This window comes from Pyxicephalus adspersus, chromosome 5 (assembly GCF_032062135.1).
Source record: "Pyxicephalus adspersus chromosome 5, UCB_Pads_2.0, whole genome shotgun sequence".
NCBI classification, from domain to species: Eukaryota; Metazoa; Chordata; class Amphibia; order Anura; family Pyxicephalidae; genus Pyxicephalus; species Pyxicephalus adspersus.
Window position 1 is genome coordinate 41263938 of NC_092862.1, and position 7500 is coordinate 41271437.

At 35.5% G+C, this 7500-nt stretch overlaps 1 protein-coding gene and 1 long non-coding RNA gene across 3 annotated transcripts in view; one reads left to right on the plus strand and one right to left on the minus strand.

The window, feature by feature from the left end:
* The window catches only part of CCDC178 (coiled-coil domain containing 178), a 152921-nt gene that overhangs the window by 141333 nt on the left and 4088 nt on the right, over positions 1 to 7500 (plus strand). The window lies entirely within an intron of this gene.
* The window catches only part of LOC140331983 (uncharacterized), a 4265-nt gene continuing 1029 nt past the window's right edge, over positions 4265 to 7500 (minus strand). The window contains exons 2-3 of the long non-coding RNA XR_011921003.1: positions 7227 to 7282; positions 4265 to 4783 (exon numbers count right to left, since the gene is read on the minus strand). This is a non-coding gene — a long non-coding RNA (uncharacterized lncRNA). The remainder of the gene's footprint in view (positions 4784 to 7226; positions 7283 to 7500) is intronic.

Genomic DNA, 7500 nt, shown 5'->3' on the forward strand with positions numbered 1-7500 from the left:
AGACTACATTAATCACATATGACTATGGTAGGGACATTAGATTGTGAGCTCCTTTGAGGGACAGTTAGTGACATGACTATGGACTATGTACAGCGCTGCGTAATATGATGGCGCTATATAAATACTGTATAATAATAATGTTCCCTTTGTCCACATTCGTAAACACTCGACACACTGTTTGCACACCTTATGAGGGGCCCAAGACTTATTTTGATCACCAAGGTAAACTTTGAAATATGCCAAATGGGCTTGCTCTACAAATGTCCTGATGTTTGCCCTTTGACTGGGAATGGTGAAACTGCCACAGATTTAAATTAAATTTTTATTCACTATGCAGAGCAGCGCACAACCTCTGACCACACTGTCTTGCGTGTAAATAGCCTATACAAATCCACGCTACAGTAATTGCATTAATATAAGCGGTAGAGAAAAAAACAGACGTGTTAGAACATGTTCTAATGTCAGAACGTTATCCAATAGCTGCAGCCAGAGGTTCTGAGAAGGTATGTATGTAATGTATGTAATGTATGTAATGTAACAGTGAGCAGCCACTGTACATGATCCCACATGTTATCCTATTTCACGTGCTTGCACAGCTCAGTGTATGATCCCAATATACACAGCTGCCAGAAGCAAATTAATTTCCATGTGAGAATAACAGAATTTCAACCTGGCCAATTAGGGTGATCGAAGACATGAACTCGGATAAAAACTGGGTAAAGATGGCGGCACCAGTTTCGAAGTGTGGAGAGGTAAATATGCCTAAAAAGTTGTGAATAGACAGTTAAGTTTATTTTTTTTCCTTGTCACCTCCAAAATGGAATCTGACTGTTCACAGTTTTTTACTTTTGAAATTAAATACCTGCTTTATTACCTTTCAAGTACAGTAAAGTATGTTGGCTAATCTCTAGTTAATCTCCGTAGCAGTAATGCCGAGTGTGACTGGGGGTAGAAAAAAGTTGCTGAAAGCAGTAACCCCGAGTCACACTCTGGGTAGGTAAACCTATAGGAAAGATAGTAAATACAGCGCTTACCTGATCCGCCGGCGTCCCGTGTTGTCCATTGCCGTGATCCCTGTCTTCTTTCTCCTTCCTCCAGCGTCTTCTGCACACAATGAGTCACCGGGGGGGGATCCCGGTGACGTCGGTGCGTGTGTACGTTGCCGGCGGGGCGGGAAATTCAAAATCCATTTGTATTGCATTCAATACAAAATAACTGTATTGAATGCAATACATTGGATTTATATGTGTAAAAGCAGTACATTGTTTTCAAAAACATTTATTTTACAGTATATATAATAGTATGAGTATAATATTTATTTTTTTAATTAAAAAAAATATATATTTGTTATATTTAATTTATTATTTTTTACATGATTTTGTGTTTCAAACTTTACTATACTAATACTATTATATTATACTGTAAAATAAATTTTCATGAAAAACAATGCACCACTTTTAGACATATAAATCCAGACAGAAATGTACCGCTAGTAAGGTTAAACTCAATTCACACAGAATGATAAAACATAAACTTTGTTAAAGTTTAAAGATTTATGCAAACTGTTTATTAATAGATTAATGAAAGTATTTTTTATTTTTTCCAGTGAAGGTCCTTGTTTAGGCACTTATATAAAATACCAGTTTAACATCCCTGTTTCCCAATTTTTTTTCTGTGTTGTCGAGCTGTCACACTGGCCACTGGTGAAGACTGTAAGCAATCATTTCAACTCAAGTTGTGTATAAGTCATAGTCCATTATTGCTATCATTAAAAATACCATGTGGACGTCTCATGGATATATAGTGACTAAAAAGGGGCTGCAGGAGACTGCAAATGGCCTTTAAGCCATTACTGGAGACATAAAATGGCTGCAAAGAAACCTGAAATGATTACCTGAGATTTTAAAGAAGGTAAAACAGTGGTTTATTGTAAAAATGGCAGTTTATAATACAGTGCTTAAGCAAGCTAAATGTTACTGTTTACATCTACTATAACATCAAATGCAATCAGTTTTAAACTGCATTTTACCTTATAATACAATTCTAAGCTAAACACGGTTTTCCTTCGTCTTGTAAAATATCTAATATTTCTATTATTGTACAAAAGTTATTCTTTAATGGTTGAATACACCTTCTTGGAGCACTGCTTGAGCCGCATTCCTTTCAGCTAGCACTAAATGGAACAGAAAGCAGTGAAGTGGGACTTTAAAAAGGAGTTATGGGTTACAATGAAGGCTATAGTTGCAATTCATGAGACCAACCAACATTTTATAGTTTGCCCTGATCTGAGCCAACCTTTAGACGTTTATCAATTAACTTTATGTCATGTCATGTATGAAAAAGGGCATTTAATAAAGCTTTGCAAAATATTGCAGTTAACATTTAAATAACATCGAGAAAAAAAAACTGACTACTCACACATAAGGAAATTCATATTATAATGGAGGTGGTCAACACTAGCTATTTTATGCCTGAAATAGGCTTATGGGAAAAATTTTATCCCATGCAAACGTATCATTCATTTTAAAGAGGAATAAAACTATTGAAAATACAGCAGACAGAAGTAATAGAAATAACCCCAGTACAGTGTGTGATCGCCCTGAAGATTATCTTTTCCCCATTACTAACTTCTCATACCCTGTTCTGTGCTGTGAAGGGGGCTATCCTAGTACAGGCAGTGTTTTCCTTCCTCATAACAGAGCTTTTAGTATGGAAAATATTGAGCATCATAGTAATGACATGCTCACAACCAAATCCAACTTCAAACCTCCTGAGCAGAATTCCCTAATCTTACAATTAAGTTATATAATTAGAGGACTGTACACATTGAGATGCCTAGCTACCCTTACATACCAGAACATACAGTACATTTACATTTTTTCAGGAGCAATTCCAGAAAATAGGTACATTTTGCAGAGTACAATTTAGGCATAACTTAGATTTGTTATTGTTTCCTATAATGTAACACATCTTTTCATTTTGCATTCAGTTTAAGCAAACTCTGGTTTAACACTTTGTAAGAATCTGTAGTTTTGAATCTGTCTATGGTGCTGATGCACTAAATTGTTTGTTTGTTTATTTCCTCTTTTACTATCGATTTATTGACTCTAAATTGAGTCATAGTACAGACCCTAAGCCATAGATGTATATCTATATGGGGAATAAAGGCCCTCCCTTTTTCCCAGCCTCAGACTGGTAAATAGAAACGATTTCTGTTCAAGAATGTTGTGTTGTGAAAACCGGAAATTTAGAAGTTAGAAATTTCTAGGTAGAAATTAGACATCCTTTGTGTCACAGGGAACCCTGGAAATCTACTTTCCCTGAGTTGCCTGTACCCTGAAACTATAGTCCCCATGACTAATTATACTCTAGTGCTTAGTGGGGCCACCCTCTATATTATTAGATCAGTAAAGGATAATAGAATGGAGTCCTTCAGAGTTTTTGATTTCTAAATATTTAGGAATAAATTTCATTTAGATGCTTCAAGCTAAAAATATATCTGATATTAAATTATTATTTTAATTTCGAGTGCATAAATAAACATTATTTATATTAGAACTGATGCCTTATGGTGTGATTGCTTGCTTTTCACTTTATTTTGGTATTTAAAAACCTAAAGTCATCTTATCTACTAAGATTAGATCTTCACCAAACTTTGCTCAGAATGGAAGGATAATATACGATTGTAGAACGGGGAAAAGAAAGGATGAGAAATTAGTGTTTGGGAGAGGAAGAAAGAAAAAAAAAGCAGGAGTGACTTAGAATTCGGAATGAAAAAAAGGTTATAAAAGTGGAGATTTCGTTGGTTAGGAAAGAAGAAATAGCAGAATCGGGGACTCAAGAAATCAAAAAAGAGCAGAAAATGAGGGGAGATGAGGAGTTGGGAAGAGAAATGAGCAGTTGATAAAGAAGGCAGAAAGCAGGAAATATTGTAGGTTAGGAAAGGAAGAAAGGTGAGCGATAAGAGGAAAACCTAGGAGCTAGGAAGCAAGTAAGGCAAGAGAAGGGAGGAAAAACAGGGCGAGCAAAGGGTGGGTTTGAAAAGAAAGAAAATTTGAGAAATGGGGAGTTGGGAAACAAGGAAAATGAAAAAAACAAATTAGGAATTGGAAGAAGTAAAGGTGTAGAAACAAAAAGAAAGCACAGAATGTTTGGAAAAGAAAGGAAAGGAGAAACATAAAAAATGGGGAGTTCGGAAAGTACAAATTGGGTTAGAAATGGAATAAAACTATAAAAAAAAGGATAAGTAACATAGATAGAGGGGGCAATAAAGAATTAGGGAAGGGAGCATAAGGAGGAATGAACATGTAAAAAGGTAAGGGGAGCATAAGAATAATACAAAGAGAAAGGAAACATACAGTAAAAGCATATATACAGTTTATCCTAATGTGTCATCCATGTGTTTGTGGAGGATGAATCTCCAACAATTCAACAGTAAAGAAAACACCATTTCTTCCCTGTGAGTAAATGTGGTTCAGGCATCGCTGCTAAGAAGCAAAATATTTCTGTTTATTGAGGAGAATGGCTACAAACTTTTCATTAATAAGGATAATCTCAGTTTTGATATTAATTTATTGGAAGCATACATTATGTGATTTCTATTTTTGTTTTAATACAATGAAGATATGTCATCAAAATAATATATTAATTACAATAAAATACAAAAAATAGTCAAAATAGAGCAATGTCGATCCTCTTTAGATGCACCATAGTCCAATGAGCTTTGTTCCTGTTCCTAGAACAGGAAATGTATTACAGGCAGGATCACCAGGTGAAAAAAAGCCTGAAAAAAGAAAAAGTAAAAAAAAGTAGAGTTAGTTAAATGGTATTTCCTTTTCCAAAGACGCTACACCTTAGGCAAGTCCACATCTATGTAATATTGTACCTGGGAAATTTTATCCATGAGAGCAGTTTAAAAAAGAGGATGGGATGCACATTATCTTCTATTAAGATATTTATTGGTTGAGTATGGTTTGAAATGGAATTGTCTGGAGCTCAGTTTTAGTTTAAATATGTTTTCTCAAGAGAAAAAAAATTAATTTATACCTCATACACATATATATGCACATTGTAGACACACACATATAAATAGTATATGTGGCATTGAGTTTTTTTGTGTATTGTGTGTGTGAGAAGTGCTCTGGCTCTTTCAGATGATAGAAAATGTGAAGTCATCTGTGTCCAATTTAGCTAGCCAGCCTATTATTATAATACTGTATTTGAAATATGAGTCAAGTGGGTACTACAGCTTTTATTTCTGAGTTATGGAAGCAAACACATGTGGCTAGTCAACTGCAAATTCTTAGGAACATAACAATGTATTCAATGAAAATGAGGCTGCACTGAACATTTCCTGCACAGCTTTGCAGGTTTTTAAAAACCACAGAGCTAAGAAATGCCTAAACCGCTGCATTCCGGAGATGTGACAGGCCTTGCTCACCCCTGCAACAAAAATATAATAGCAGTCTCTGAGGGATAATGTCACTAACGCAAAGATATGACACAAGAATAGATGAGGACAAAACACTGAACTGTTCAGGATTATAATGCAAAAAACACAGAGCTGATCACAGCAACTTATAAACAGAAGAAATAACAGTTGCTGCTAACAATGGTGTTTGACAATTTGACTGAAATAGGGCAGTACTACTCTGTATATGTTACATGGCACATTGCACATACCATATTCTACACTATGGGCTCTTTTTTTAAAGAGGGAATAAGATATTTCTCCAAACATTCCCTGGTGGGAGTCTTCCAGGTCCATGTGTTTTAATGGCAGTAATTGATTCCCATCAGGGGATGTTTAAGGCAAACAGTGTTGATTTATTTTTTTAAAGCTAGTGGCACACGAACATTGGTTGCAGCAGGCATAGATAGGAAGCTTACAAGACAACCAAAAACGGAAATCAAAACAAGCTTTACAACATTTTAACAGTAACCGGAGTATCGAATCACTCCAGGATCTCTAGGTGTTCCACTGTTTTTAACCAGAAAAACAGGCAAGACCACTATTCCAAGCTTTCCAATACACAGCCAGAGAGCCAATACAGATCCAGTTGTTTCTGAGGATGGGAAGGCAGGCTCTGGAGCTGAACCTTGCTTCCCACACATAAAGTAGGAAAAAACACAATTGGACACATACCAATGACATCAAATGTTATAAAATTTTAATGTTCCTGGCAAGACATGCAAATAAACTTTTCTTTGATCCTTCTGCCCCCATGCTTTTCACCTGAAGACAGGCTTACACTTTTAGAGTGAAACAGGTCAGAGTAAAAGGACCATATCTGGGCCGTTTTGCATGGTGAGAGGTGCAATAAGTTTAAAAAACAACAGTTAATTTGTAAAGTGTAGATGTAAAGTATACCACAGAAATTCACTACTTTTCAACTGCAACTCAACCAATGGCCCAAATATAATAGGAACATGTGATAGCAGTTAATAACCAATGGCCCAAATATAATAGGAACATGTGATAGCAGTTAAGAGGCCTGATTTTTTAAAGCTCTCCAAGGCTGGAGAGGATACACTTTCATCAGTGAAGCTGGGTGATCCAGCAAACCTGCAAAATAACTGGTCCAGGATTGAAAACATTTGCTAACAAATAGCAAATGATTTTAGGAAATCCATTCCAGAATTTCTGGATCACCCACCTTCACTAATGAAAGTGTATCCTCTCCAGCCTTGGAGAGCTTGAATACATCAGACCTATTGTGTTTGCAAACAGGTGCAAGTGCTCTAAAGGACAGCAGATGACCAATGATCCTTTGCAACATGTGGCAAGAGAAACACAGCCATACCACAACTGCTTACTTGAGTGTGTGAGGAAAGATGTCCATACCTCCTCATCTCTCCAAAGTGCATAGCGTTTGAAATTGAGTGTCTGGGAGCAGTAAACCATGTGGTTATAAACTGCACGTCTTAATTTATCTTAAGGAAAAATTATGAATTATAAAGGGGAGATAGAAGAATTCTGTTCTACAATAACACTGCCTTAGTATACTATCAGTTATGTAAGTTTTTCTAAATTTAGGAATTATAATCAAGTGAAAGTTGTTTTGTTTGATTGTGCTTCATTTCTGCAGTTTGCACATAAATATTACTCTTTTCTGTGTGTTATCAATTATCATTTTGTAGTTTAGCACATTAAACTATGTATTTGTTAAAATACATATACATTTTGGTTGTGAAAAAAAATAATCCTATCCTGGTCAATTACTTACATTGCAAGTGTTTTAGCAAACATATTTTCAGAGCCAAACTACCAGGTTTGTTCCTCCTGCATCCAAAGGTAAAGCACATTACAACACCAAATATATCCATAACATGATCAGAATCGTGGTGAAATATAATTGATTATTTGCACGTGACAATAACTTTATTGTCTTAACGTGACATAACTTTATGCTTTATAACTAAGAAGGAAAGAGAGGAAATCAGTTGGTTATGATTGGTTGGAAGTATTTTTTTTTCTTATGTGTGTTTTAGCCCTTAGAG